Source organism: Corvus brachyrhynchos, unplaced genomic scaffold (assembly GCF_000691975.1).
Source record: "Corvus brachyrhynchos isolate BGI_N302 unplaced genomic scaffold, ASM69197v1 scaffold59, whole genome shotgun sequence".
NCBI classification, from domain to species: Eukaryota; Metazoa; Chordata; class Aves; order Passeriformes; family Corvidae; genus Corvus; species Corvus brachyrhynchos.
In genome coordinates, this window is record NW_008246054.1 from 549,444 (window position 1) to 560,379 (window position 10,936).

Sequence of the window (10,936 nt, forward strand, 5' to 3'; positions counted from 1 at the left end):
CACAAAATAATATGAAACACAGGTGGGAGCCCTCAAACTGCAAAAGCAGCGAGTGAAATGCTCTAGGGAGCCTTTGCAGGCATGTTCTGAGCAGCAATGCAGAGGATGCCACTGCATGCCTGCAGCATTCTGGGGAGCCACTGAGGAGAAAAGGGAATGAGTCACCCTGAGCTCCCACGTTCCTGCTGCTGAGGAGGGTCTGACAGCTCTCAGCTTCCTGGTGCTGCCCCTCTTGCCGCCTTTGTTCCAGCCCCTGTCTGGCGGTTCATGTCGGTCATGACTTTGGGGTTGCTTTTAGTGGGTGCTGTAAAAAATGGGAGTTGCAAATTTAGAGAAGAAAAAAGTGGCTGAATGAATCCAGCCCTTGGGTTCTCCACTGCATCCCCAGCCCAGAGAAGTGGACTGTGTAAAAACATGTACATTGTTTGGAAATATATTGATAATTCTGTCATCTGCACTAACATTGGCCATTGGTTTCTAACAAATTGACACCTTTTTAGCTGAAAGAAATCCTTATTAGTTTTCATTTTGATGGCTTTTCCTGGAATATCTATAAATTATGTTTATTTCACATAATTCCTCCTGTCAGTAGTTATAAATAACTGTTTCATATGGAGATTGTGATCTGTCCTGTGTATGTGTGTACCTTAAACCCAGCATGGCAGCAGTGAGGGCAATGAATTGCCCAAGTTTCCATTGATGGACCTTTGTAATTTCACTAAAAATGTATTTGCCTCAGTCATCCTATCTCGGCTTTTACCAGTTTAAGTACCAACAGCTCTATTGTATCAGTCCCTTTTATACAGCATTTTTCATACAGTGTATCTCACAGCACTTTACAGGGCAATTAATTACCTGGAGGAGAGTGACGGGATGCAGGCGGCGGTGACGGCCATTATGCAGGCAGCAGCATTCCCCACACCATCCGCATCTGCATGGCTGTCATTTCATTTGTGGTGGTATTAATGGGGAGACAGGAGAGCAGGCTGGGAGAAGTGCTGGCATAGCTGCTCTGTCCCCGCTCCTCCATGGCAGCAGAAAGGCGTCTCAGCACCGAGGAGGGACCAGGAGAGGAGGGGGCTCAGCACTGGGGCCCTCGGTGCAGCGGGGGGGCTGCAGGGCCCCACCCATCCCTGACCAGTCAGGGCAAAGCCCACTGAAGAGATGCTGCCTGTTGGCAGGGCTCGGATTCCTCCTTTTGGAGGGAAATTGTGATGGCTCCCATTTTTTTCTCAAAGTCAGAACAAAACAAAACATTTCTAAACCTCCCCATATAATGAGAGCAGTGCTTTGCTTTTGCTGGAATGCTGAAACTCTTCCATTTTTCTTTTGGAAATTGGGCTTCCCCAGTTCTTTTCAGTGTCCTCTTTTGCAACCCCAATACACAGAGCTGTGTAACAGGCCCCCAGTCAATATCAGCATCACTCACATTTTCAAACATTGGAGGAGTTTCTTGTGATTTTTGTCCATATGTTTTCATTACAGTTGACTGGATAATTCATAACAAATTGTTTAGACAACACAATTCATCTGGTTTCTTCCCCCACCACATCTCCTGTCTACCAGTCAGCAATGTGATCCTTCATTCTTTTTTTTTTAACTCCAGGATTTCTCCAGAAAATCATTCTCTCTGAACCAAAACTGTCATGGTCCTGATGATCAAGACAAAGGCTAAACTCTCTTTTATTTACTAGCTGACTAGTTGTTAAAGGTGAACTTCCTTTTGGGCAGGCACATCCTGACCCAATGAGCAGCCTGTGCCTCTGAAGCTTTGTCAGCAACACTGCTTGGTCCTTTAGACCTCTCCCTTCAGGCTTCAATTTTTAGGACTAAAAATGACATTTTTGCAATGACATACACCATTCAAAATTTAATTTCCATAAATACATTGTTATTTAAGCTTAAAATATTATTTTTGAGGGAAAAGAAGTGGGAAGGAATTCGGAAGGAATTCGGAAGGAATTTGGAAGGAAGGAAGGAATTCGGAAGGAAGGAATTTGGAAGGAAGGAAGGAAGGAAGGAAGGGAGGAAGGGAAGAAGGGAAGAAGGGAAGAAGGGAGGGAAGAAGGGAGGAAGAGCACAGAACTGTGTGGCTTCCTGACCCCACCTCAAGAAACCTCAGGAGCTGTGCATACCTTGAGCTGGTGCTGCTCTTCCAGCTGTACTTTCCCAGCTCCTCAGTGCTGTGCCAACACAACCGAGGGGGAGGGGACACCCCAGCCTGCTCCCATGGCAGCTGGTGTGACCGGGGGTCCCCAGAAGAGCCAACACCCCGGGGCCTCTGGGCTCGCTGAGCTCCCCCATTCAAATTGGCCGCTGACAGCTGAGTATGTGGGCTCAGCATGCAGCAGCTTTTCCACTGTCCTGCTCCCTCTCCGAAGCACCAGCTGTTGTTTCATCTATCTTTGTGGCCAGCAATCTGCTCCGTGGATTGATAGATACCATCCTTCTAAAAATAGCAGCAGCAGATTTCAGCCTGCCCATGGAAGGAAAATGGTGCAGGAAATAGAAGTGTCCCACCTGGCTGCCAGGCAGGCGGCCAAGCCTCAGCACCCTGAGCACAACCACCCCGTCACCCCACTGGGAGAGGAGCCTCAGGGCCCCCTGATTTGCTGCAGTTCATTGGAACACTTGGCTGATGCAGAACTGCCCAGCTCCTGCCCTCTGCCCTGCAGCCGCCTGGAGCTGCCCAGCCCTGCCATCACCGTGTGTGGCCGCACATATCAGGGATGGTTCTGCAGCAGAAAGCAGAGGTGGAAATGGCTCCAGAGGTTGGAAAGCTGTCAGTGTTGGGCTTGTGCATTGTTCCCTGGCACGTGCACCAGCCTGGCTTCTCACAACCATTTAAGCAGAGGGAAATGTGAGAGCGATGCTCCCAAGAGTGGTCTGGGAACCTGCTGTCCCTGGCCTGTGGCACGTTACCCACTCCTCTCCCAGAGTGGATGGGCTGTTCAGCAGCTGGCACAGCCCACGTCAGAGAAACCCAGGCCTGCTCTGAACAGGCCATGTTGCTGCGTTCCTGATGCTCAGCACAATGTCCCAGCAGCACACAGGGAGCCCTCCCAGGCTGCCAGACACCCTTCCCACCTGAGCCACCCCCTGTGCCCCTGGAAGCACCAGTGCTCCTGGGACAGGCTGCTGTCAGGGGCCGTGGTCTCCCCGACTGTTATGGTCTCCCTGACTGATCGGCTTTCCCCACCCCGACTCCTGCTCCACGTGGAGAGCACGGGTGGAAATCTGCAGTGGGTGGAAAACAAAGGGATCCTGCACTTGGAGCCATATGGATCACATGTATATCTGATACACAATAAACAACACATCTTTCAGTCTGGGTCTGTTTGAAACCTTCCGACATATGTTCTGCTAACAGTTTAACAAATTGATTGCTAATGTTATCCTGCTCGGAAATCTGGCAGAATGTGCAGGAGGGGAAAAAACCAAAACAAAAGCATTCCTACCTCAACAGAAATTCACAAGAAAAGCTATTAGAAAAGGCTTCAGGATGCCTGACAGGAGAGAATTTCATGCCAATTTGTGTGCTCGTTGGAAAAATCATTTATTAAAAAGAAGATATACCTTCATGTTAGTGAGATGAGGGTGTAAAACTGAGCTGGGTCTCCCACTGCTTCAGCTCTATAACTCAAGTTATATTCATCAGAGGCATATATTTAAATCATAGCTTACTTTGCTTTGTGTTCTGAAATTTATTAGCCTACTACTTAAATGTTTTATTCATTAGGCCATGTAAATAATGCATGGTTGTTTCCATGGCAATTTAACCCCTTCTCTCCGGGCCGCCTGCAGATCCCTGTCTCATTTTCTGCTTAATTGCCACCATCAGATTTGCCATTTTCTCCATGTTGAGGCCATGGCCATTTTTCTCCTTTTTGTGGCAAATTCATTAGGAGGAAACTTTTCCACTGACAAATAAGATGTGTTCAGGCATGAAGAGGAAGGGGAAGGCACTGCTTGCAGGTCATTCAGCCGAATTTGGGCACAGCTAATGATGCCAGATTCTGCTCTTCACAGACCCACACAGGGAGCAAGGCCTTAAAGTGCCTTGTTCCTGTGTCCTTTGGCTTTCATTGCCCTGTAACCTGTTTATTACTGTAACCTGTCCTCTGGAACCTCTTACACTAAGCAGGGCATCCTCTTTGGTTTGCAGTGATAAAGCTCCCTGCAGTTGTCTCTGGAGTGGTGCACTTGCAGTTACACAGACCTCTTTATAGGCAGCAGTAACAGGCTGAGATAATTTACACTGGCAATACACTTGGAAACCGTTCTTTCCCTTTCCTCTGGCTTTTCCTGCCCAGGCTGTCCCCATGAACTCCTTCCTGGCAGGAGATGCAGCATCCCTTGCACCCCTGCCACTCCGACAGCACAGCAGGCACCCACTGTGCGGGCAGTGTCTACAATCCACAGGCCCGTGCTCAAGGAATAGGTGTCACCTGCCTGGCATCAGCCTGAGGAGCCCTCAGGAGAAGCCCATGTGGCTGCCCAGGCCTCCAGCCTTTCGTCTGAGCCACATCCTGCAGGTGACCAAGCAAAGAGATTTGTGAGCATTTCAGAGTTTAAATTCATTCTCATGTCACTGGCCACAGTCTGAAATCAGTGAGATGCAATTCAGTAAAGACAAGCACAGAACAGTTCTACATGGGAGAGAAAAAACCACACAGAAGTGCAGAGTAGAGATTACTGCTTGAGTCAGCAGAAGCTGGGGAGGATCCAGGGTCTGCAATAACCACGGCATCTGTCAGGAATGTGATGCTCTGATAGGATGCAGGGAAAACATATCCCACATTTGTAGCCTGAGAGAAAATTCAACTTTGGTCATTCCAGGGACATGCTCAGCTTTCCCTTTTAAGGAAAACAGAAAATGCAAAAGAATCCAGAGGCAACAGAAACTCAGCAGGTTCAGAAAATGCAGTGCATGATCATGGAAGCTGGTGGGGCTGGAATTAGTGTGGAGCAGAGGAGCTCTGGCCATTAAAGTTCTTGAGGACACAAAAGTTTGAGACAAAAAGGATGGTTGTCCTTTTTTCTTGAATAATGTAAAGTACAGAAATATTGTGCTGACCTTGGAGGAAGGAAAACCTAGGTGGGATAAGGCAGCAACTCCCAAACCATAAGCAGGTTATGCTCTAGAGGAAATACAGGCTGGGGAAGGCCACTGGAGGGTTTTATTCACTGGGTAGAGAAACATCTGCAAGGAGTCTGTGATCTTGCCTCACTGCAGAGAGACAGATTAGGTGAGGTCAGTTCCATGCCTCCATGTCCGTAATTCTTTGCATAAAAATGCTAATGAACTAATGAATGCCCCAGCTCAGGAAGACAGCTCCTTCGCGTCCTACAAATGGGAGGATGCAGGAAGCAGAGGCCTTTCAGCCCAGCAGCTCAGCCAGGGAGCACAGGATAACCATGGGCAACTCTGACATCCACACTGGAGCTAGAGCAGCAGAAGGATTCAGGCCCATTGTTTCAGACCTGATTACGTTTATTTTCAAAACGTAACACTTCTACAAGAATCTTCTCCATATAAAATACAGCAGGAACCAGGTAGAGGTTAGGAGAGAGAAATCATTGAGCTCCACAGGTCTGAATAGCCAAGATCAATCACCATGAGCCATGGAGATGAGATTTGGGACAACATATCCATACAGGCCTTCAGAGGCCTGTAGATCTGCCCAGCCGTGCTCTCGTCCATGATGGATGGTAGAAGAGATCTGCTTTTCCTCAGAATTGGCTCTGACTTAATTCACTCTCGGCATGGAAGGAGGAAAACAAAGGATGAACAATCAGATTTCCCATTTAGCACCTGGCTCTCCCATTGCCGAGCTCCTCCCGAGCGCACAGCTCTGGCCGGGCCGTGCTGCCGCAGTCTCTGCGCTACCGCAGCCCCGGCGGCTCCGCGGGGAGGGCGAGGGGCTGCGGGGCCGCACCGGGGCTGGGCCGGCTGTGTGGGCTCTGCCAGCCCAGCCTCTGCATGGCCTCTTCACCACCTCCCCTGAGGCACCAAGAAGAAATCACCATCCCTCTTCTCCAGTGTGCCAGGCATTTTCTCGCTCGATAGCTTCAGGAGGGGCTCCACGCTCGCCACCCCTTGCCGTGCTCACAGCCGTTACCAGGCTGGTGGCTCCCCTGTCCCAGAGCTTGCTTTCTTCCTAATGCAGTCTGCCCAAAACCTCATCTGTCTCTGTCTCTGGTTCCCTCCAAATACTGCTAATTTTTACTGGTCTTTGCGAGCTTCCTCCCACCATCAGCAAGGTCCTGCAGTGCCTCGGTGCCGGGGAAGCTGGTCCCAGGGGTGTGAGTGTCAGGAGGTACCGGCTTCCGTGTCCCCTCGGTAGAATGCTGGGCTGTCACTACACCGAGAGGGAGGCGAGCTGTGTGTCATCACAAAGCCTGGCAAGTTCATTGATCTTCCTGAGAACATCAATCTGTCTTTCTAATACCACAATCAGGTGTCTTGCAGAACAATTTGCTGAGTGACAACAGTCACAAAAAGGTGTTCACTTCCCTCCGGCTCCAGCAGCCAGAAATGCCCTCAGGGCTCGGGACCCTCCTGCTCCCAGAGCAAAGGTTTAACACCGGGGGAGTTAAACACTGGCCTCTGTTCTGTGTCGAATGGATCCTGACAGGCAGCACTGGCGGAGAGGAGATGTGACAATAGCCAACGTCACCTGCAAGAGCATGAGGCTGCTGCTGCCACTCGTGCGCATGCTGGGCATGTCCCATGCACGAGCACTTGCACATGCTGGCCCACTGCCAGGCTTCCACGGAACGTGGTAGGCTAAATACAACTCAGGAGAAGTGCCAACCGAGTTTATTATATTGCCACGTCTGCTCCTGCAGTCTGTCATTTACATCTTACCCGCTATTCTCCGTAGCAGTAAGCATGCATTAAATTTGCAGGACACAACAAACCCAGCGATGCCAGGCTGCCGAGGCTGCTATTAGCCAGAGAACTCCAGCAGCACACAGAGTAATTCATGGCATTCAAATGGATGTATTTTATTAACGAGGCCGTGCTGATTGCCCGTTAAGTAGCTCTATGTTAATAGCCCACTGCAGATGCCAGTCTCGGGGAGCCATGCTGTACTTCCACAGCTGCTCCGTCAAGCTCGAGCACCCGAAGTCACCATCTCCCTGTTTTCACATGTGCCTTGGGACCCAAGTCACCACCTCTCCTCTCTCACACATGCCTTAGGAGCCCTGTGGTGCTCCCTAAGCCAAGGGCTGAGCCTCTGGCACCCTTGGGTCTGTCGGGGAACAGAGCGATTTGTTTCCTGCACTATGAGGTGCTGGGCACCGTAGAATCATTGTCGTAGAGACTGTTTAGTGTTCCTAAAGGGAACTGGAGCCCAGGGATTCCTGGGCTCACTCTGAAAGGACAAAGGGCTGTGTCACTCCAGCAGTGGCCCAGGCAGTTACCTGTGCTGCCAGGACGGTCCCCAGCCATGCCATGTCCCTCACTGGGGAGCGTTGGGACAGGATTTCCACCCTCTTCATTGTGCTCAAGTCAGGCAGAGGCAGGTTTTCATCTACAGGCGAGTACCCTGGGGAACAACTCACTGCTGAGCAGTTCTTAAAGGGATTTGAAAAACAAGCAGCCACGTGAAGGGTTAACAGTTTATTATATTTTTTTCTGAGTGATTTTATCACTGTCGTTAGAACATTCATTGAACTAAGTGAGAAATCCATCAAGACGTGACAGCAATGTGCAGACTAATGGCTGTTAGATGGTAATAATTTTTAATATGATTTTTATTTCACTTAATTTCATATGTGCTTGACAAAAGGTCCCGTGTCACTAGGGAGCTGTGTGGAACTGGGAATACGCTGATGTGAAGGTCTATTAAACCAAGCGTTTGAAGTATTTTTAAGTTCCAACTTCAGAATTCCAGAGAAAACTCCAGGATTTTAACCTTTTTTGGCAAGAAGTCAATGAGACAGCAGGAAAAGACTGCATGCCAGCTCCACGGGGCGGATCAGCCGTATGCGTACACTGTGTGTTTCTCAGCTCAAGCTCATTTCTCCAGGGCTCCTCTGAAACGCCCGATGCAAAGCCCAGCTGCCTGCTGTGCCCTCATGGCTCCTCTTGCCTGGACATCAGCATGAGTTTGTTTGGGGTTAGGAGATGTGGGACAGGACCAGCCCAAGGAAAGAAGAGTCCCCAAACCCTGGAGGCAGCTTTGCTTGTGATCACCTTGTGCCTTTTCTTGCTGCAGCAAGTTGTAGAACATGTTTGTGAAGAAATGTGTGATTGACTGCTGACAGACACCACTGCAGACCAATAATTAATATTAATTCCAATAAATCCTGTCAATAGAAATAGAAATAGAAATAGCCATTCCTGAATGTCATCCTCTACAGTTGCAGCTGAATCCAACCCCAGTCTCTCCCAGCTATAATCCCAAGAGCTCTTCTCCAAGAGGAAACCTCACAGAAGGCTCTAGTGCAGAGGGGAAAGAGCAAAATCAAAGGCTTTTGGGGCACAGATGGTGCCAGTACCAGAAAAAAATGCAAACTCTTAATTTTTGTTATAAATATATAAAAGAATTCCGTTTGTGAAGGACTGAATCCCTCCTCCAGGCATCTGAGCATTGAATCCTCAAAGGTTTTACATTAATTCACATGTTTTAACCTCTCTTCTGAGGATGAGATCTGCCCTGGTGTCCCACTGATGCCTCTCAGTGCAGCTGTGGGGGAGCAGTGGACACAGCCACTGGGGCTGATGGGGAGCTCCATGGGACTGGGCAGGGCACACGGTGGTGGGGAGCCCCACAGAGCCCTGAAAAGGCCAAGCCTGGTGTGTCAGAGCTCCAGAAGATCCCAATTCATCTGCTCTCCTCAAGAGAATCTTGCCCTGGTTGCTGTGAACTTAGCAAATCCTCTCATCCATCATCTTAATCCTGGACACTGGGATTCAAAACAGGGAGCCCAGACCCAGGAAGGCTTTCCCCCCGAGATGATGTTATAATTAATGGTAGAGGACCTGTGACCACCTCACATGATAGCGGAGCCTTTCGGTATTAATTGCGAGGACTCAAAAATATTGCTGCGCCTTTAACACAGAAGAAGGCTGATGTGTGCGTGTGCACGCGTGCTTAAGTATATAATATATAATATTTGTAGTAAGAGTCAAGTATGGAAGCTATACATTCCCCTGATAAATGGGAGGCTTAATAGAAAAGCCTGAGATAGAGAGATTTTACACAATCTGACACTGGTTTAAGGAAGCAATATCAACCATTGTTTAATGTAATAAAAAGCCAGAGGTGTAAGAAATGATGGTAATTCTATTGTAACTGAACTCGAAGATCCCTGTCAAATATGAGTGTGAATGTGGCAGTTATTTTAGGTATGTTTGTAATCTTTGCAGGCGTTTTGTCAAGGAGGCACTGTGATATTAGTAAGAGTGCACAAAGGCTCGGCAATGGTGTCATGCACAATTAATGTCCCCAGGTAGCAACTCCATTAGTCTTATGAAGTGAGCTCACAAATGGGAATACTAATGGGGACGCGCCTTGGGGCATTTGCTGAGCTCACTGCGAGTTTATTTCATACCCTTTATGCTCAACACCAAATTTACCTAGCCTGGATTTAAAACGTGTCTCATTACACAGGCAGCATCCTTTTACTTCAGTGCTTCCCTTTTAACATGCAAGATTTGCAATTCTAATCATATCAAACCCTGACTACTCTTGCTAAAAGGGAAAAAAAGGGATAAATAAATTGAAAAAACAATCTTACAATAAAGACTGTCTGGGGTTTTAATCTTCCCTGACAGGTTTTTCCTTATGTACATACGGTAGTGCACGTGTTCCTGTTTGGGGACTCGGAGCCGCGGAGAGCCTCTGCATCGCCCCAGCTCTGCGCTGCTGCAGCCGGGGAGGGAGCAGCAGCTCCTGGCTGCAGCTGCTTGGGAGGATGCTCCATGTGAGCGGGGCCATCGCAGGTGGCCAGAGGGACATGGGAGGTGTCTGGGCAGCCCCGCCTCGGGGCGAGGTCATTGTCCCCCTGAGACACGTGGCAGTCTGCCATTGCCTGTGGGAGTGCTGCGATTTCTGTCCTGCTCATTCCTCTCCTGAGAGCTTGCAAGGAGTGATACCCAGGCAGTGAAAATGCTGCCACTGCCTACCTGCAGAAACAGAACAGTTCATCTATTTCAAAGCAAGCAAATTTCCACAGCCAAGAAGCTTTCTGGGAAATAATCTGGAGGGACATCAGAATGGCAGGAGCACCACATTGTCCCCCTGCCATCTCACTCCCTTCCCCTCTCCTTGGCCTGGTCCCAGTCAGGAGCACCCCAGATATCACCATCCCTCTGGGCACAGCCATCCTGGGGGGCCCGGGTGAGACTGAGTCCCTGGGCAGGTCTGTGTGTGCCCATTTGCAGAGAGAGGCCCTGCCCCCAGAGCTCCCATCCCACTCCACAGGATGAGCTGCCATCCTTGCTTTTGGAGAAGAAACTGAAATAGTGGGAAATAACAAGCTTTTCCTAAAAAATCCAAAGAATGGGAGTTTAATTCCTGCTCTGACACACATCCATGTGCTTACCTGGTCCTTGTCCTGCATCCTTCTGCCCATGGGGAAGGAGATCATCCTGCTCCCTGTCCTGGAGCTCAGCAGCCACGTTAGCTCACAGCACCCTCCTGGGAAGGGACATCTGCCCTGGCAGAAAAGCTGTCATGTCACCAAGATACTTCTTAAGTGCCACAAGCCTTGTGGAGCAATGAGCCCTGGAAGGGTTGGGACATCAAGTAAACTGTGGCAGCTTAGCAACCTGTGCCCCCACACAGTCGCCATTTGAAGAGCCAGACTGTGCAGATGCTGCTGGCTCACCTGGGGAAAGGCCCCATCCCCAGAACCGAATCCCCCGACCAGTGACGGAGCAGAGCCAGCTGTGCCCGTGCCCGTGCCCGTGGCCGTGCCC